The sequence below is a fragment of the Chelonus insularis genome, unplaced genomic scaffold, assembly GCF_013357705.1.
Source record: "Chelonus insularis isolate UGA/USDA-ARS -01 unplaced genomic scaffold, ASM1335770v1 contig_326_pilon, whole genome shotgun sequence".
In the NCBI taxonomy this organism is placed as follows: domain Eukaryota; kingdom Metazoa; phylum Arthropoda; class Insecta; order Hymenoptera; family Braconidae; genus Chelonus; species Chelonus insularis.
Genome location: NW_023276496.1, coordinates 478,181 through 500,036, shown reverse-complemented (window position 1 = coordinate 500,036; position 21,856 = coordinate 478,181). Strand labels below are relative to the sequence as shown.

General features: G+C 28.9%; 1 protein-coding gene and 1 non-coding gene across 9 annotated transcripts in view; both read left to right on the top strand.

The window, feature by feature from the left end:
* rg (rugose) overlaps window positions 1–21,856 on the top strand; it is a 149,371-nt gene that overhangs the window by 50,791 nt on the left and 76,724 nt on the right. The gene's annotated exons all lie outside the window — the stretch shown is intronic.
* On the top strand, window positions 18,618–18,779 carry LOC118066122 (U1 spliceosomal RNA). The gene has a single exon (XR_004690217.1). It is a non-coding gene; the product is annotated as a U1 spliceosomal RNA (small nuclear RNA).

Here is a 21,856-nt window from a genome sequence, read left to right as displayed (position 1 = left end):
AAACTTTAATTATCTTAAATATTATTTAAACATGGACTCACTTTTAAAGATGTTAAAATAAACGAAATGTCTCACTACAAGAGTACTTGCTTAATAAAATATAATCTTGATCTTCAAATGTCTGAATTTACACAAGTCCTAGTACTCTACTCAAATTTACTCTTGTTCTAGAATAAAATAACATGTGTATATTACTTGTATCTCATTTATTTTTGTGTCATATGTTTTTTTAAAATTAACATCAATATCATATTCAATTTGGCTTAGCTTTTTTAAGTAACAAATATTCTAAAAATTTTTTAACTGCAAATTTCTCTGTCATTTAAATTAATGTGTCATTTATCTCGCTATAAATTCAAATTAATGGCTGAATTTCATACTCTCTAGAAGTTTATCACTTATTATATTATTTCTCGTATTTTTAATTATATTTATTTCTTAAGTAATCATGAGTACTTTTTATTAAATTTAATACCTTATTCATGACGAGTATATTCTTTTTCTTTAATACAGAACTTGGAAAATTTCTGAAGTAAAGTCTTTGGTAAAAATAATGAAAAAGTTTTTTGTTGATAGAACTAAATTATTTCATTTTTTTTTATTATAGATAGATACATATAGATGAAAAAATAACTATGAGTTACATTCTTGAAATCGTGCTAAAAATATGTGCACGTTTATCATTATAATATTTTCATATTCATGAGCATGAATATTTAATTCTTATTATGTAATGTATAACACAAAGTTTACTAGTGTTATAAATATCACAATGTATCAATAGTTTAATAAACTTGGGTTCTTTTCAATATAGATATATTGGTTTAGACCCTAACGGAGATGAAAAAGAACTGTTGGCGCCTCTTATGACATTTCCTATTAGATCGTTTGAGTAAATTCTAGCTTTATTGTCTTCCAGATTTTCAATTTTACCGTTATTGTTGGCGAACAAACCGATCGAAAATTAATATTGCTTTCGTTTTAGAATTTTTTTCTGTAGATTTCTTTTTATGATGTCTTTTTAATAAGTGACCTATTTTACTTGTCTAGATTATTTTTTAAATTACATTTTATAAAAATAAATTAGTATCCTAAAAATTAACGACTTATATAAATGGCTTAAAAATTATATTTCAAAATTAAAAAAGCAAATTTAATAGAGATTTGTTTAAGCCACATAACATTGGAATATCACGTATTCTACGCTCCAAAGTAACAACATAAATCTCGTTAGTGCTTTTGGAATTGACATTGAAGATAAACAGTCGACAGCGAGGTAGATTCTAGTTATCGATTGCAGAGCTTTCGTGGGTTTGTCTTCTTGATTAAGCGTACGTAAATGAACGATACTTTTGTCTATACTACTTCGATTTAAGATTAGAATCTACTATTATCCAGAAGTGTTAATGAAACATGCGCTTAAAGAAAAATTGGTCCCACAAGATCAATTTTGAAACTAGTTTATTTTGCAATATTGGAAGATATATCTTGGAGTTGGTCTGCAGTATATGGCCTCGAAAATTCCATTTCTCACTCTGAAACAGTATTACGTTTCCCAGCTTATGACGAAAATGATAAAACTTGTCTTTGAAAGTTTATAGTTTACTTCTTTATATATTTTATTCTTTTATTTTTTGAGTTTTTTTCCTCTTTGAACAGTAGGGTAGTAGCATGTCTGGAAAATGGAAAAATATTAGCACGTCGAATTTTAAGTTGCTTTAAAATTCAAAAGTTAAGTTTTGGGAGTAAAAGTTCTCATTCAGAGAAACTTGCAATCAAACTCCTTTATCGAAGCCAGTGAACAATTCGGCTTTTACTTGACTTATTGACTTTTCTACTTAAGTTTAAATTTTCGAGTTAGAGGATCTAGATCTAGTTTGTGATCAGAAAGTCAGATACATTCAAAAGCAATTTGTGAATCGTCAAACGTATTTCTTAATAAAGGACCAAAATAGTTTGTAATACTAATTAAAGATTTAATGAATACATAATATAAATATTTATTTTATCAAATGGTCATTGAACTCCTTTGCAGCATCAAATGAAACTTAAAAATAGAAGACAAAAAATTGATAACTGAAACAGACGAAAAAGATAGAGATGATGAGCATGTTGAAAGAGACCTGAAGTAGAAAGGTGAAGAATAAAAGCATTTAGAACATCAGGAGAAGACGACGATGGTATGGTCGTTGGGGTAGTCGGTTGGCTACGTGGGTGGTTTGGCGGGGTGACTAGGGTGGCGCCGCAGGCCGCGCCGTCGCCCAGCATCCCCTGTAACGCCCGTCTTTCGCTGAGGCGCACCCTCGTATCGGGTGTATCTGTTAGTCATACGTTAGCCCGTTGCAAGCATCCATACTTTCGCGCGCTACTCCTAGTCTGATCCACGCTGTAATAGACCAAGTGTATTTTTGATCGATATTGGACGTGTTTCACGTCAAATATATCCGTTTTTTATCATTAAATACCAACCAACTTCTAAAAAATAATTTCATTTGTTTTCTAACAAAATACATTATTGTGTTTGCAAGCTATTTCGGTAGCATCAATTGATGATTATCTGATAATGATTGAATAATATGATTGTTATCATTATTTATTACAATTGAATGAATTGGACTATTATTGAAATTTAGGTAATAAACTAATGGTTTTATGCTCGGTGTAAAGCCGCGTGGGTTGTGTACTTTGGCGCATGGTGAATTCAATGGGATCACTCCTTGTAGTTATAGCATCTGGAGAAACGTCAACATCATCAGCACCTGCACCAGATCCAGTCCGACCAGCAGTTACATTACCTTTGTACTATCAATCAAATCAACAGCAGTTGCTGAGGGAGAAATGCGAGTGTGTCATTGGCACAATTGTTGAAGTAGGACATTATCTTGTTCATGAGTCAACTGTTTGATTGACAGTTGTGTTATGCATCCCAATTAAATTGATTTCGTGATTTCGTCAATCTCATTATAAGATTCCCGGCATATTTCACACATTCCACATCTGGTATCCAATAGATTTTGGTAATAATCATAAATATTTGTACAAGTTTTATTATCATCATGGATACATTTCTTATTATTGGAATTTGTGTTCTCTGTTATGGAGCTTGTGATTTAATCCGTAGATATACGGCACCTATTGGTACTCCTCAGGATGTTGAGTCTGCTGCACCACCATCACCACGAGTTTTCTCCATTTCTCATAAAGTGCAAAATCCTCCGGAATGCTGTTCTCAATAAATAGATTCAAAATGAATGTAATTATTGATTGGGATGCTTTTGAGAAAAGTATAGGATTGTGAAATACAACTAGATAATCTTAGATTAACTATTCAAGTTATTGGATCATCATCTAAGTACAGAAAAAATGCATTTTTTAAATTGAACCTCTGCAATTCTCTAACTACATTCGTAAATAAGTGAAAAAATCTGAAGTGGCACATTGCTGTAGAAACTTGACGGCTACCTCTCACCTCTTTCATCTCTCTTTCTCTCTCCCACTCTTATTTCAGGAGTCTCGTGAGTGATATTGAATGAGGTCTGCAAACTCAAGTGAAACTACTTGGAAGTAAGTGCCGACATTCCTGCTCAAAGTCTCTGGCTTTTACATGGGGGTTGAATCTGTGTGTACCGGTAAAGGATTTAATCAGACAATCAATTGTGCTTACACAACTTGGTCTCTATCAGTTCATTGCCCTTTCTTCCAGTGCAGAATAATTTAGTGAAGTGATTTGATCGGTAATGTTTGACGAAATACTCGAACAAATGCATCATTGATTGATTCCACTTTTGATCAATGATTGATTACGTCCAGCAGTGATACAAATACCATAGTATACTTCAAAGCAATGATAAATAATGTGTGATTTTGTGGTGGTACTTTACGTAATGTTTTAAAAGATCGTTGAGTGTTTGAGTTGGCAGCAATTGACATATTTATCGCCACTCATCAATTTAAATTTTAACTCAATTTGTTGTTATTCACAAACATACTGAAGGAGCTTTGTTGGATAATTTAATAAAATACTAATTATCACGTTAATCATGAGAGAAAATATTTATAAATTATAAAGACATCTTCAAACGAAGATGCATTTGAATTGATAATTTATATTTCGCCACCTTTTTAGAAAAAAGAAAAAGATAAAAACTCTGGTAGAGATACAGTTATCTGGAGGCATGGAATCACTGGAGCGTTTAATGAGCTCAGGCCCTCATCCCTCAACGCTTACAGCAGCGTCGCGTACACAAAATGCATTTGTCCAGGCCAGCTTGTGTTCTGTTATTGGCCGAAAAGGTCGTCATTTGACAGGAACTTTCTGCTTAACTGGTGATACTATGGAAGGAATCATTCAGTGTCTCGTCTTCCTCAAGGCATTTTCGGTAAGGGTGAGCGCGGAGAAGTGTGATATATAAAAGCATGGGTTCAATTAATTTCAGTCTAATGATAATTGAGTGAATTTAATTCCGTATAAATTACGACCCTTGAAACTTTTTTTGCTGAGTAAAACATTACTACAACAGATATAGTCTTAAAAGGTAATTTAAGAGGAGGTAAAAGAATATCTATTGACAATGAAACGATAAAAGGATCGTTTTCAAGTACCCTTTTTCACGAGTTTCAATAAGAAATTGTTTTATTTCTATCAAATAACTGTAATAATCATAAAATCCTTCTCGATAAAAAATTATTTCTTAATCAAAAATCATTTTGTTAATTGAAATTAATACTTGACACTTTTAGTAACTATTGAAAAGTGCAATTTTATTTATGGTTTCATATTTGTAGATCGAATGTAAAATTGATACTGAAATCTTGATACAATGAGAGATTGTTAAAGGTATATAACTGTTGTATGTGTAAACATAAGTTAACAGTCTGTTAGATTTGAGTTAAAATTAATTGATAGCGAAATATTTCATGTTGAATACTTGGACCATGCTGTAAAAATATTGACATATAATTAAATTTGTTTATTGACATTTTTTAATATAATGTCAATTTATTATTTTTATTTTATTTTTTCAATAACATTTTCATTAATCGAATGTAATAAATATTTTTATGATATCGCTAAAAATGAATGGTAATAAAAAATAATGATATCTTTTATTGAATTTGTAACGAAAAGCATAAAAAAAATTATAAATATATATCCTTTAATTAGGTAGAACCATTCGAGTTTCATTTATCCACAGAATTTTATATTGTACAGATGTTGAAATATTTTCACAGTAAATTTATTTAAGAGAGAATATAATTATATGATTCTAGTGAATTTTTATCCTTTTTTACAGTAAATAATACTATTTTTTATAAATTTTATAAAATTATTCTCTATTCTATATATTTTGAAAATTTATGAAAGATATAATTATTTACTTATTCCAAAAGTTGCATAGTTTTATGTTTCCTCGAATTTCACACCAACAATCTTAATAAATAAAGAACCAAACTAATAATTAAACCAAACAAAAATTATTTATATAAAATTGATGTAGAAGAAATGGAATAAACAGTATACAACACTTATATTGTACTGTAAAAGATTTTAGAAATTGGATAAAAATATTTAAGACAAACAGAATCATAGAAAAAAAATTTATTTGTATTATTATTTTTTAAAATAAAATTCATAGACAAAATAAAAATAAAATTTTGCATATTAATATAGTTATTACTTTGATAAATATGAAAAATTTACAGTTTCTCATGAATTATCTTATTAGGAAAAATGTATTATTAAATACTGAATGTTGTTTTTATAATATAAAGTAAAAATGAAATACCCAAATATATTTCATTAACTCGTCAACTTGTCAAATTTATTTTTTATTATTTACTTACTCTTACTTATACTTCAGTCCCCAGTGAAACCTTATGCTCCTCTGTGCTCGAATAGTTGTGGTAGAAAAGTGACGATAACCAAGTAGATAAATGTAGGAAACAGAAAATGTATTATAATTCGATTTGACTCTGGAAAAAAATTCAATATCCCAATCGGATATAATAGACTATGAGCTAAAGAGAAATTATCACAGGAAATAGTCACTTTGGCTCTGGATAACTACTTTTGTCGCGCTTGATTAATCGCCTGATTCGATTATGATGCGCGGAAGTCCGATGGTAATTTGCTTTAGAGAACTTGTTCCAGAGTTATTGGTACTCCAAAGTTAGCCTTGATGTAGCGTTCGTACATAGAAAATTATTGTTTATACTTTCAGTTGACTTTTTCTATCTCAAAAAGTGTACCTATTATTCATTTAACAACTCCCTCCATTCTGCCTGCCTGTATTGAAATTTATTCTCAATCTTTCTAACATGCTAATATTCACATTTACCAGTTTCACAGACCAGCATTCTAAAGTAAACATGAAAATGCTAAAAGTTTTCACGCGAGTGATTATGTAAAGTCTCACGACAATTTATCAAAACTAATTTTTCCAATCGATTAATTCTTTCGCAAACTATTCAAGGAATTTAATTATAATGACAGGACATAAATGATGAAATGGTGATTTTTATTTCTATTATCATGATTATTATTACAGTGATAAGTTAAAATGACGAAATAAATTTGTCATGCGAAAACTTAAAGACTTTTTGATATCAAAGTGTTTACTTGAGTTAACAGCTTCCGTCCTTGGTATACCTATAATGTAGATAGGAAGCTACTATTACTCCCATGTGGCTCCGGGTGGTTCAATATTGAACGTGTAACAGTGGAGGCCGAAAGATCACGTCAGTATTGTAGGATATTTTTCGAGGCTTTTCTCTTGAGACCAGTTTAATATTTCACTATAAAAAACGCAATTTTTGTTGCTTTCCACTTCCTTTCTTTCCCTTTCCTCCAAATTTTTTTATTTTTAATCTAAAAATATTTTTTTTGTCTATGTCCCTTTTGTACTGACATAATTTTATTATAGATTTTTTTTTTTTAATCAGAGTACATAACAAGTCGAGAGATATTCCGAAAACCTCAGTTAAACTGTATCATTTTTTCCAAGCCACAGGCTGGAGAATATAAAATATAGGTACGTCACTGTGTGAGAAGATTCATGTATGAACTAGGACAAATTATTTTTTTAATCGCCTTAGCACAATGAATTCAATCGATCGTCATTAATTCCGAATGAATTCGATCAATTCCGGCCATACGGGATACTCAGTAGAGCGTGATTCAATAAATTTTCACCGAGGTATTTCTGAAATTCCTGCGGCAGATTTTTGTCTATATCTCGTCGTTCAATCGGGAGATATATCATCAATAATTTTACTGTTATTTTGATAATATTCTTCAATTAATACTCACGGAAAATTACATACAAATAATAAACACGTTTGAAAAATATTTTTGCAGAATAAAAAATTTTTTTTTGTTATAACTGCTATAATAATATCAATAAGAGAAAAATGCATAGGTTAAAAAATAATACATGTCAATAAATTTTTATGCATTTGATGTTTGCATTGACTCTACTATATACGTCAGTCAGAATTTTTTTCAATTTAAAATTGTACAAATTGGCATATTTGACATTTTTCAAGAGAATATTTACAAAATTAAATGTATAAAATTAAAGTGGTTGAAGAATAGAATAAATGCTTTGAAGTTGCTTAAAATTTTTTATTACTTTTCGATAAAAGTTTCCTCGAGTATGTAGTCATGAGAGTTGTTGTTACTCACCTGTCGACGAAAAGATTTCAAACTTGAATTACATCCGTTCGATTTGTGATAAAAGAGAATTCACTCTCTTTCTAATACTTTTTCTGTATTCTTGAATTCCTTTTCTCTTTTGTCGTTATATGTATCTAGAGTAGAAATACATGACTATAAGAGTTCAAATATAAAAGTTTCTCTTGCTATTTCACACCTTTTATACAATCAAGAAGCCTTTACCTCAACTTTCCAAATTTGTTCAATTGTTCTTAATTTTTATTCCCTCAGGGATTGTTAATAATTTTTATTTGCAAAATAAACTAAACTATTTGAAAACTCAATATTAGAGTGGGAAAAAAATTTCTATTTTATGGATCGTTTTTTTCCCTCTTATCGTCAGAAAAAATAACAATAGATCACGTTCAGCTTTTAATTGGTGATTATAAACTTTTTACAAGTTCTTATTTTCTCATCAATGAACTATGAAAACAACCCACACCAAACAAAGAACAATATAGTAGATATGATATGATTAAAAAGGTTAAAAAAAACTGTTTTCCCGAAACAAAAAACAGCAAGAAAAAAATTTGCAAAAGGGAAACAATGAGGAGCTGCCTCAACCGTGAAAATAGAGAACGGGATCGTATTCAGAAAATTCCGTAGACGAAGAGTGTCACATAGAACGAATGCGCATGCACACACGTAGGCCAGATAAATTCATTGTTCTTTCAAACCATTGTCCAGACTAACTAAACCTACATGAATGGTTTGCGTTGAAATAATATAAAGATCGATACCAAGATCGTCTAGTCTGCTTGGAAAATTATGGGACTTTTCATTATGGATTATATCCCATTATATTGTCCATTTTCAGCGGATCATCTCTTCTAGATCTGGCTTCTCGTCATTTTGCTTTCCTCCTTTCGTCTGTCGTTCACAATGTGAGTTTATCCTTCACTCCATCACTACCGTTTTAACAACTTTCTCTTTCAAGTGCCAAAGTTGCTCTTTTCAGCCATGTAAGTGTTGACACTTCTTTTTATACGAAATAAATCAATTGGATATTCACCTACGATTGATCAACTTTTCAAGTATTTTTTTGAAATATTTCTTTTTTGTCCAATTAAATTTTATTGTTTATTTTATGTTTTTACTGGATAAAGTCTTGAAAAATTTTATTCTAAATATTCGATAAATTATTCATGAAATATCATCTCAAGAAATGTCCAATATTCTCACGAGGTCAACTAACTCACTCTAGCTTCAAAGAAGATGCTTAGAAGATGACCAGATAATCTCCAAGCATTCTCCCTAGGTCTAGCTTCAGAGATGAGGTTGGAGACGCTTACTAGGTTATTCCCAAGTATTTTTTTTTTTAATTTGATCGTACTTTAAAAGCTGATTTGCCAAAGTAATCATAGAAATGATTAAATATTTAGTGAAAAAAAATATCCACTCTGACACATAAAAAAATCTGTTAAATATCCTAAAATATCAAATAAGCTTATGAATTTTTCGTTTTAAAAAATATGAAATGTAATTAATTCATATAATTCCCGAAATATACGAGTTAATCTGCTTAATCCCAAGAGATTGACGTGTCAAGAGAGTAACTTTTTTAACAGGAGTAATTTATTTGAAGTGAAAATTCTTCTAACTTCATTATATAAAAAAAAATTAATTCACAGTTGTCTAGTAAAAAATTGAATAAATTTCGTTTTATTTAACAAAAAAAGTAAACGAATGTAAAAATAAAAGAAGTTTCAAATGAAACGAAATTGACTGGCTACCTAATTAAATTTCGATAAATCCTTCGAATGAATTGGAGAGTGGAATTTAATCAATAACTGTAGAATATATGTAATGCAATTGACTATTAAATGAAAATTACATATCTATAGATTGGAATATTCTAGTTTTTCATCTACTAAAGCTAATACACAACTTTGGAGCTATATCAAGGTTACAATAGCTCTCACGTGGTGGTGGAATGGACACACTGGTACAATTTCAATACCCCACCTCTGTCGTAAAGGAAACTAATTGCTCGCTCAATGACTCTTTTGTAGCTCAAAGTATGATTAGAAATAGATTACGACTTGCGGAAATCACTCGTAAACGTTGACTTCCTACACCCTTGTTTCCTGTTTGACGTCCTTCTCATGACGTCCAATCGATACTAGTGACGACCTACAATTTCAATTATTTTCCATCAAAATGAAAATATTTTCATCAGCATTTTTTCTAATAAATCCATCCTTTTTGTTAGATTGACTAATCTGCCTTTTCACATGAGTGTAACAAATTGACCGGAATGCCCTAGTGATCATTGATAATACCCTCTCGACTATGTCATAAATCCTATTTGCTACTCTCTCACCCATCCTCTTGTCATTGCATTTGCCATCACGAAACTCTCTTTTAAGGTTAATGTCCATCATCTATCAAAAATTTTCAAGATTTCTTTCGTTCTTTTCATTTTTTATTTTCACACTAGGATAAAATACAACATTTATCATAGGTCTATTGCTCTTGAAATTGGTGGATTTTTAATTAATTCTCTCAAGTTAAAGTTAATAGTTCATTATTAATATTTTTCACTGCTCAGCTTTTTTTCCCTGTATAAAGAAATACTAAAAAAAAAAATGTTCGTACATTTGTGAGGGAAAGAATATTATGATTCAGTTAGTAATTTTTTTGTAAGTCTGGCAATTATTCCTTTCTTTTTTGTCCCTTCATCATGACTCTGTAGTTATTAAAGTATAATAGATCTCTTTTTTATGTTAATATGTAATTTTCTCACCGTGCGTATAGCTTTTCTTTTAATTTTTCACAAAAAAAAATTGCTTTACTCAATTAATCATAATTTTTATACTTGTATTATCATTGATCTCTACTAATAAAATTTTTTCTTTTTATGTTTTAGGTATGTACATCAATTTTCAACAAAGCAATTAAGAGTAACACCAAAAATACGAGATTTTTGTGTTGAAGAGAAAGGTCTAAAAATTAATTTGTGAGTAAAATAAGTGCGTTGTTTCATTTACTGTCAGATTTTATTTCTTGAACTTTCATTCATATTAAATGAAGAAAATTCAATTTATCAAAGTAGAGGGTAAGAATTCAACAGCTGACAAATAGAGCTACAAACTTTTCTTTCTACATGAATCTGCGAAAATAGAAAAAGTTTATGGCGCCATATACGTTGAATATTTTTTTAACTTTATACTAAAGGAAAAGAGAGTAAGAATCTCAGAATATCCAATGATACAGAAAAAAGTTGTGTCATTTTACGTAACATGAAGATGTTTATCAAAATGAAATCAGATTTTTTTTTACTCTTTAGAATAATCAACACTCCAAATACGTTTATGAAGGTAATTTTTGTATTTTATTACTTGACGAAAATCTCAGATTCTTCTCTCAAACTAGAGTAATTCACTAAACGACTAGAGAAGAACGAATAACTTTTCGAAGATTTCAAGCAATCTGGTAGAGTGCTTTAATACAACGTATAAGACTGAAAACTCACTGGCGAGTACGTAATATATACAGAGTTGAAAGATATTTTAAGTATTATAGCATCTTCATTATGAATTAGCGATTATAAACTTGAGTAAATAACATTCAAATAACAAAGTGATTTTAACAGGTATTAATATTAATATTACATCATTTATTATCAGTATCATCTTAATAAATTTGGTGAGAAAATTTTTTCTAGAATGGTGAAAAATTTTTTTCAACATAAATTTAGATTTCAATAAACTTTTTTCCGTACTTGAAAACGGATTTAAGTCCCATTTGAAATCATCTGATAGATATCACAAACATTTCTTCTTCAGTTAGGAAAAAAAGGTAGAAAAACGTGGGAAATCGATGAGAATGTCGAAAATCCACGTAAAAAGTACTTTTGCGTTTAACACGACAAAAAATAGGATTTAAGGAAAAAAAAATTCAGTCAGCTTATGCATATAAATATATGATTACTCCAGATTTAACGTCTTAAACTGTCTTAAATGAAAAATAAAACAGAAACAAAAGTTCACTAACTATATTTTAATAGAAAGCATAAATTCATTGTACATTTAATTTGTAATTCAATGAATTTGTGGTCTGAAAGTAAAACTTTCTGCACCAATAGGCATTTAGGTATTGCAGGAGTTTAAAGTCCCGACAAGTAAGTATTTCCTCTGTTATTTGAAAATGTTTATGTCATAAAACCATATAACTTTTATTCTAGTTACATTCAGTAACTGTGTATATAAATATATCCGAGTACGAAAGCACAGAGTTTCATTAGTTCTTTACAACACCCGTAGTTGGTCAGATTGCTCTTTGCACAAGGGTCAGCAACATTTCGTTCATGTTTCTCTTCTTTCCTTTTCTCTTCTTGACCACCAACTGTCTGGTTTTCCACAAAATTAGTGTCTCAGGACTCATTAATTAAGGTGGCAGTAACGTTAAGTTGAAGCCAAGTATTTTAGATCTCCTCCAAATGCCTTAATGTTACTTTTTTTTACTGGAGTTGAATTGGAGCTTGAAAAATTTACGAGTAAATACGTAAAAAAAAATGATTCCTTCGTTAATTAAATTGAGTAAAGATAAAATTTCTAATTTTTTTTTATCATCTAAACTAGTACACAATTTTATCTACAAGATAGCAATAATATTCGTTATTATTATAATCATAATGATTTGTAAATTTCGGAGTAAGAATGACTTTATTGTTTCTTCTTACATCTTGCTTTATATTGAATCACCAAGTGAAAACTTTCAAGTATTTTATTAAGTGTGCACAGGAGATATTACTTTGGTAGAGTTAAGTTCACCGCTTTTCTCATACCCCTGACTTTTGTATCTGCAGTTTTAAACGACTAAGTTGCCGCGCAGAAAACTTTTCTCAACTAAAATGCAATGATGGGCTTGATAAAAAAGAGTCTAAATGTACTTTAACTCCTGAAAAAATAGTGTAATACTACTGTGCGTGTTAAAAAAATTTTTTTTTCTAAAGTGAGAAATTTTTATACTAAAAAAAAAAAAAAATTGCAATCGAACTTAAATGAATTAAAAACATTTTTTAATACACAAACATTTTTCAATTTATCTAACATAATTTTTTTTTTTAAATTGAAAATCAAGTTTATTTATCAACTAAGCCTTGTTTATCTACTGGTCTCTGCTCCCTATATTTTTTTAAATAAAGTCTGATCCGGCGTATTTCAATGTGCCAATGGATTCTAGAGAATAATAAAAACCAAGCACAAATATGCATCTCTATTGAGCATGTATAATATACTATATAATAAATTATATGTATATGTATATCCATATACAGATAAACATTCGATATGAATACGAATAAATCCAACTCTCGTATGCATTTATTTTCATACGAATCTTGAATGCAAAAAAAGCACTCTATGAACCGTATCGATTTCAAGTGTAATGTAATTGCAATTCGGGTTTTGCTTTCAAACTAATTTTCATACTCTCACTGCTTTGGTGACACTTCTTAATTCTTTTATAACTAATTCAACATGATAATTCATTTTATAAAAGTTCTTGTGAATACAATTTTGCAGTATTTTTTGTTGTAAATTCATTATAAAATTAATGTTTTGTTCAAAAAAGTTTTAGGATTACACATTTATATTGACGAATAACCTGAAATAAAATTGACTCTACTTTCTAAAGTATACATAGTTATAGAATCTATTAAGTTAAAAGCATGAATTGTTACCATCATATTAAAATAACTAAAAACTTTTTACAGGTATTCATGTTTTTATTTTTACATTTTACGTTGAATATTTGGATTATTCAAATTGTCCGTGAAAAAAAATTTGTTTCACAAGCATGTTGACAGAGTTGCACATTTTGATGTCGCCGCTGAAACGAAGCTGTATAAAGTTGGAACTTTCTGGTAAAATTTTGCTGTAAAAAAATAGAAATTTTCAAAAAAATTCTGTTACCAATTTGTATGTTTTGGAATAAAAATTTTTGGGGATTAAACAATTTAAAAGATTAATATATAAAATACAATAAATAATTTCAAATAAGTAATAATTTAAATTAATGAATAATTAATAATTATTAATACACATTTAATTTTCTAATAACTTATTTTCTTTTATCATCAATTTTTAGTTGTACGAAATTGTTTTTTTTCTTCACACATCACTATTCTCTTTGGCTTAATGCTAACTAATATTAATAAAAAACGTTTTTAAGATCGCACTATACTTAAATCACTAAAAATTCTACTACTTTTTTTAAAATTTTCTTTAGTTTAAATAATTTATCTTTTTATCCATGTAAAAAGCTAAATGATTTTCTGCATGTATATTGTTTCCCCGGTTACTAGTCGATTGAGTTAAAGGGGCAACATTCATTCAGGCTTGGATTGTCATTGAGAAAAAGATGAATCAATGGAACTGAAGAAAATAAAAAAAAATTGGTAAAATTTTAGTGAGTTAAGTGTAGTGCGACATGAAAAAATTTTTTATTAATGTTAGTTAGCATTTTACCATAGCTATCCAAAAAGAGATAATATTTTTTATTTCTTTTCATTTATCGTAAAAGCTTTTTTATTTATTCACAAATAATGTATATGAAGTTAACATCCTGATTTACGCGCAATGAATATTTCAAAATAAATAATATTTACTTTTAAAATTCAAAAAAAGTTAAGCTCGAAAAAATGAATGGCATTTAAATTTATCACGAATATTTCGCTGATATTAGAGCTATTTATTTTTCCCTTTTAATTAAAAGAAAAATATAATATGTCAATTATAAACTTCTAAATGGAGTTTGAGTAGAGTAATTTATATGAAGACTTAGAAGATCATCACACAGTACATTGAAATGACATTGGGTTTCTATAATTAACATGTAAAGTTCTTGTTCCTCCGGCTATGCAACTCTACAACAATTTCTATATTGTAGTTACAGTAGATGATGACTAACATATTTGCGTATCCTTTAACCCAGTCACGCAGATTCAACGTGACATCTGCGTGAAACGCCCAAGGGAAGCTCAACAGTAGAAACACTCGGGAATCAACCGTCGCAGAAGCAATTGGAACTGTGATGAAATTGCATTATGACTAACTACTTTAGTTCAAGAAATTCTTTGTTAGAATTAAAAAACAAATTAAAATAATATCTACAATTGCACTAAAAATCGAAATGGGATACAATGAATAGACATGAAACAATTGATTATTTGATTAATAAAAAAATTCTGAATATTTGTAACAACATATTGATTTTAACTTGATTATATTTTTACTTGAAAAAAGTAGGAGAATGTGGGGTAAAATGATCTTCTGGATTTAAAAACTTTCAATACACATAGTAATTTTACCCACCCTTGTTTGTATCAAGATCTATAGTTGTTTATGGTATTAGACATCAATTTTTACTATTCATGTTCACTATAACACTTCCATTTACAGTATGATTTTAATTAATATTGACAGTAATGATACTTTTTTATTTACAAAGAATAATTCATTCAAAGTCAACCATTTGAGGGAAAGTGTTTCCTTCCTTCATTCACTATCGACTTTCCTAAACTTCAGAAAGTATATTTAAGATTATCGTCAGGTTTTATCTTTATTGCAATTTCGGAGGGTGAAAATCCTTGATTTATTCCAGTTGGGTGATAGAGGGGTGGAGAGATTGAACAGAAAACAACTAAGATCCAAAACACGTGGGTTGGCTGGAAAATGTAGAAAAAGTAGCACATGATGTGAATGCGTCCAAGTGGCTAAGAGGAAAAAAAAAAGATATTGTGTTGTTGAAAATGTCTAACCATGCTACCCAGATATTTCTTTTCTTTTTTCTTCATACGTTTTGCTATCAGCAGATTTTTCTTTTTTACCTAAAATGTCATTGTCACTCTTTTACTGTAGCCAATCTCACACAATATCCAACATCATTTTATTTGCTCTTATAACGTGCTTTTTTTGCCTTTTTTTAGCCCGCCCTTTGTGTACTGGGTGTGTTGTTTTTTATTCAATGAAGAAAAAATTCATATGAAATCGTAGAGAAAAATAGTTGAAATAAAATTTACGTTTTTATGATAATCTAGAATTCTAGAGAAGATTTGTGAAAGTATGTAAATGCAGTGTACATTATACAGAAAGTTACAGTAAGGGTAATAGTTTATACAAGACCTCTACAATATCTTGGTAATGAACAAGACGTAAGCGAATACGAGAACTTTACAGTGATATTCTCAGTGTTATCTTGTTTAATGGTCTTGGGTTTAGGAATAACCATTCAAGATAATGGGTGGCTAGAGGCATTGGATTTAAGGAACACTTGTGAATGTTCTTTTGTGTCATTGATATTTTATTATAAAAAATTCAATGATTTATTGTTATATCTAATTTCTCATTGAATTATTAATTAAATATTGATGAAAATGATTGGCTTATTGTTATTTAGCTTTATTTCATAAGAAAAAAAATTAATTGCTCATTGATGAATTTGATCGTAAATCGAGAAGTTTTAAACAAGTTTAATCATAGCCGTTAACTTCTAATTACTACGTAGGAAACAATGTTTGTGAAAAGAGTGACTCTTCATCCATTCTATCAATTAAAATGTTTACCTTCAAGCAAATACGCTATTCATTAATTTAATTATATTTTATCGAATACTACTTAATGTGATATTCTTCTTTTATTTGTATTTATACTATTATTTTTCAAAAAAATATATTATTATCTTGTATTAAGTGTCTAATTTAATGTACATTGAATAAATCAATTCAGTATATATTTTGAATTGAACAAATGTCATGAAAAAGAAGAAGAATTTTTCTTTTTAATTTATAGTAATAAGTCACGTAATTCATCGGTAGCGAGTCTCCTAGTCAATTTGATGGATTCATTCATTTCCGTTCTGTCAATAAAAGATAAATAAATTTTCCTAACAGCAGTTAAAGTCTGCAGGTAGTAAATAAATTACGTACAAACGTACGGACGATTTTGTATTGGAATGTTCGATTTTTTTTACGTTGATCAAAATTGCTTTTATATTCTTTTTTAATTGATTCGAAAAGAGGAATTGTCACAGTATAAGTGCAAAATTAGCGTCTTACTGGATAATTTTTTGTAAAAAATACTATTAGCTGAGTAAGTTAGAAGTAGTCGTAGGTAAGTGAATAATTCACTGTCGTACCCGTGAAAATGGGCTCGCGACCTCTTCCGGACGCATAAGTAGAAGTTGAAACAAGGAGTAACGACTTGGAAAATTTCATGAGACGTTCATAGTACTCAGATATACGTTCGTCTTAAGAGTAAGAAGTAGAACGGTAATTTCTTTAATGGTAGTTCGTATGAAAAGAAAGGAAGGTGATAAAAAAATGGGTTAAAAAAATCAGAAACAGAAAAATTTTTATTTAACTGGATTGAAATAAAACAACCCGCTGTTCAATTACTCTAAGTTCTTCTGTTATATCAAATCTATTTTAAAATTTATCCAATGCATAATAATAATTTTGGCACGAAATTATCATGTTATATTTTTTAAGAAATCACCTAATACTTATTTATAATTTTATTTATGATTTATTTAAAAGTGAATCAATCTTTAGAAGTAGCTAAAATCGTATCTTGAGAAGATTATCTGTAGAACCATAGATTAACCATAGCCAAGTCACTCTTCGAGAGTAGAAAGTACTTTATTGCTGTGTATATGATCTCATATTATACATAATATAAACTAAATCTCAAACATCTTTATTGTTGGTACAAAATAGATTATTTATTAGGCGAACTATGAAAAGTGACACCACCAAATTACTCTACTTCAATCTACATTGGTTTATTGTGACGATAAAATTTCGCATTTTCAGAATCACTGGCTTTCAGCACTTTCGAGAAAATTTATTGCTAGAATTTTTCCCCTTATTTAAGCTTTATTTTTCAATTGTACTACACCTGAATTCATTTCAGAATATGAAGGAATTGGTATTAATATGATAACAATAACTTTGAGACTATTGTTTGAGTGAATTTTTTGCAATTAATTCCAGCCCTTTGGTTGGAAATTAATTAAAATAATCAGGCATCTATAAAAAGTAAAAGGAAAAATTTTGAAATAAAATTTATAAAAACGTTCGTTGACTGTTATTTTACTCTGCCATTTATCTGGAAAATTTAACGTGAACACAAGCTTTTATTGTTTTATCATTTATATTTATTTCTATAATTATCTCTTTATGATTTAATCTTGAATAAAACTAAAGTCCTGTATGGATTTCTAATTACGTTACCAATTTAATTAATAATGGATTTTTTATTAATGTAGTTTATAGCTTTGTGATGTACATACCTCTGGCTATTAATCGATTTCATATTAACATCTATCTGGTACTTCATAAAAACGGGTAATAAAACACATATTGAAGAAGATCAACACGCCAGTTGATGAAAATGATGTTTAAATATCAGACGAAATTAAGTGGAATCTGAAATGAGATATCTATGCCTGAGAAATTAAAAAATAGTAGATTATCAGAGGAAGAAATACAAAAATGTTCACTCTCAAATATTTTAACTCGTAAAATTGACAAGGTTTTTTTTAATCGTTTCACAGTTATCAGTAGCGTGAAATTGGCAGATATGTCGTAAATATTATATACACGTTTTAAAAATACTTTATTTCACGAATCGATTGTGTTATGCTATAACCATACTCATAACGCAAAAAAAAATTCACAACAAATTTCGCGTGTTTTATCTTTATTATGTTGAAATATGATAATATAAATAAAATGAAAATAATGTAATTTTTTACTCAAAGTGGAAATGCCTCTTTGTCTGTTATTATTGTCGTATAGTTCTCAAAGTTGCCGTGATGGTGCGCACGATCGTTACCCTATCTCGTATGAAGAATATCGCAAAAAAGTTTTATATATGATTTCAGTACGAACTTAAGCATACTTACCTGGCGCAGAGGCTACCGTGATCATGAAGGCGGTTCCTCCAGGGCGAGGCTCTTCCATTGCACTACGGTAGAGCTGACCCTTGCGAATATCCCTAATGTGGATATCTCGGGCGTAATATTTTTGGTAGTCGGGACTGCGTTCGCGCTCTCCCGGACTTATAATCAATAATCACAAATTAGATTAATCCTTCAACCGGTTATGAATGTCATTGAACTATGTAATGCAGAGAAATTTGTATGAATGTCTGTCATTACATGATTAATATAAAATTATCTGTAAATTGATTCATTACTCTATTCAACTGACCATTGAACGGTATCAAATATTGCAATTAAGTACTTCTCTGTATACAAACCATTGACGAATATTTGAAAGAAAAATCAAAATATGAAATGTTGAATTGATAAGATATTTAAAAAAGAATAGTTTGATATTTCTGTTTCATGGAACATCTTATGTAATTGACTAGTCAGTTGAATGGATTACATATTCTGAATTCTCATCAATATTATGGTAAAATTATAAAAAGTTCTGCTTTGTTGGAGGTATTTAACGATTTAATTCATTTATTGCAAACTACAGAGAACAGTGTTTTCCTATAGCTGCGGGATATTCGATTTTCCGCTTTTGGGAATTTCCAAAATATATTGTAACAGAAAATCCCCAAGGTATATTTGTGCAGTTCATGTATTCTATAGTTACACCTGTTTAACTTTCAACAAGGAAAACCTATAGCCGCGTATTTGAACGCTTTTATTTGTTTAAAAACTTAAAAAAACCAAATTTTTGAAAACAAATGGTCTCGGATCATTGTAAATCAAAAATTATCTACATTTTATCAACTATCGAACTTAATTTAAACATTTTAACTCAAATATTTTTATTATTCCATTACAAAAAAATAAAAAAGAGAGAAATATTTGCCAATTTATAGTCAAATTTGACGACTTTTACGAAGTTAGTACAATATTCAAACAAATCGGAATAAAATTTCAAAGTTTGAAATTTATTTTACCAACAACCTATTTTAAAATTTAAATTTTTTTCTCCCTATACAAGTATAGATTATTAAAATAAATCAAATCGTTATAAAGCAATGTTTAAATAAAATTGATAAAATAAATAATTCACTGTGAATTATTTTAACTAAGCACTTATTTAATATTATCACCATTAGGTTAATTTTTCAAGTGTGATATTCGAGTACATGCATTATCCTAGTATAAAATCCAACATCCATAGCGTGAATGGTTAACGCCGAGCTTGCAGGATATAAATTCAGACCATTAACTTTGTCCACATCTCTTCGTAAGCAGTAATGACGATAATCGTTAAATTGTTTTTTATTGATATCATTGAAGAAAATTCAAAGAATACTCCCTTCTCTCTACTGGGTTTGTATTTTTATATTGAGTAATAAAAATATCCATTGTAATGATTTCTTCGGTAGAAATGATTACAGCAATTTATTGAAAATTTATTTGTGAAGATGCAAGAGATTTTTAAATGAAGAGCAACAAATACACTAAAACTTAACCGTAAGAGTTAGAACGAAATAGACTTCCCTTTGTCACTTCTTCTTGTTCAGCCCATTCATGTCACATGTGTACAGTTGATTGGTTCGGACCAGAACTTGGGAATGTTTCACAGGATTGTAAAGAGCTTCCAATTTGTTGCTCAATGATTGCTTCATTATTCCTAGTCCGATCAGTTCTCAATAAAATAGGGTTTTACCATTCTCTGGATTCTAACTTGTGTACTAGACCACTGTATGTATGTTGTGAAGCAAATACTATTACGATTTTAATTAAAACTTTATGATATTACGTAGTTATGTTTCATCTCGTAGATATATTATTAATTGACAAATATTATTTAAATAATTCAAAAGTTCATCATTACATGAAAGTAATTTGTAGATAAGAATTACCCTTGTATTAGAATTAAATTGAACATAAGTCAAAGTTGTGTGTAGTAAGAAATACCTAATTTAAAGTAGAAAGTACTTTAAGAAAATAAAAATTTAATCAGCTTGAAGTAATTTTCATCTCAAGATGAATAATTTTCACCACGCTACTAACTTGTTCTCAATTTTTTAATGATGTAAAAGTAATTTTATTCAAATTTGGTTTTTACATACAAATTAGCATCATCTACTTTCAAATGAAATATATTTTTTATATCCCCTTTGTTCCAGTGTTACAAGGTTTTAGATAATGGACATGAAAGTACATAAATAACAACAGAGAAATAAAATTGATGTGTCTTTTTGAAAAATGATATTCTACTCAAACAATATATACGAATATAATATTTTTCCCAATCATTTATTTTTTTGCTTTAATTTTTTTTTCTGATTTTTATTTATTACCATCTATCAGCAATATTTCTTTCTTTCGATTGTGGTAAATATTTTATCGAAATAATTATCCAATTTTTCACTATTAAAGCATTTATTTAACTGACATAAACATCAGACAATTTTATTTTCAGAGTGATATGTACCCAACACAGTTACATTTGCATGAAATATTGGTATATATATTTTTATAACGCATGATGTTATTGAAAAAACCTTTGGAATTTTTCTATTTTATTAAATTCTATTTCAAAGTTTATCAGCGTTATCACAGATTTCAATTCACGTCACTAACATAGGTCGAATGCCAGCTGAATCGAAGGGAACAAAAGCGATTCAATATTGAGTACATAAAACATACATACATACAGGTTATTGGAATGTTGTACGTGTGAACAAATACACATCAATATCTATGTGCGTATTACCTTTCCAGTATGAAGGAAACGAACAATGCTCCATAAGGTCAATAAATAGCTGCGTGATGGAATGAAAATTAAAAAGAACCCAACATTGCACACTTTTTAGATACAATAGGTGACATTTGTCGTCATGTCTCAATATTATTCAGAACAATAAAAAAATTTTAATAAAAGACTTCATGTTGGGAATAACTGGATCAATAAAAGATTGAACATCTTGTTGATTAAAATGTAAAAAAAATTCTAAAGTGCATCCTGTACAAGAGAATGTGTTTTAAGAAGTTTTTCGGTATTCGAGTAGTTCGGCTCACCATCCGTTAAATGTCTAACTTTTTTTCTTATTTCTTTTTTTATTGTTTTTCACTTTTTGCAAGCATTTAAGGGATACGACTTATCTACACTTTTTTCTATAAATAACTTGTTAAGAAGTGTAATTTAAACTATTCATC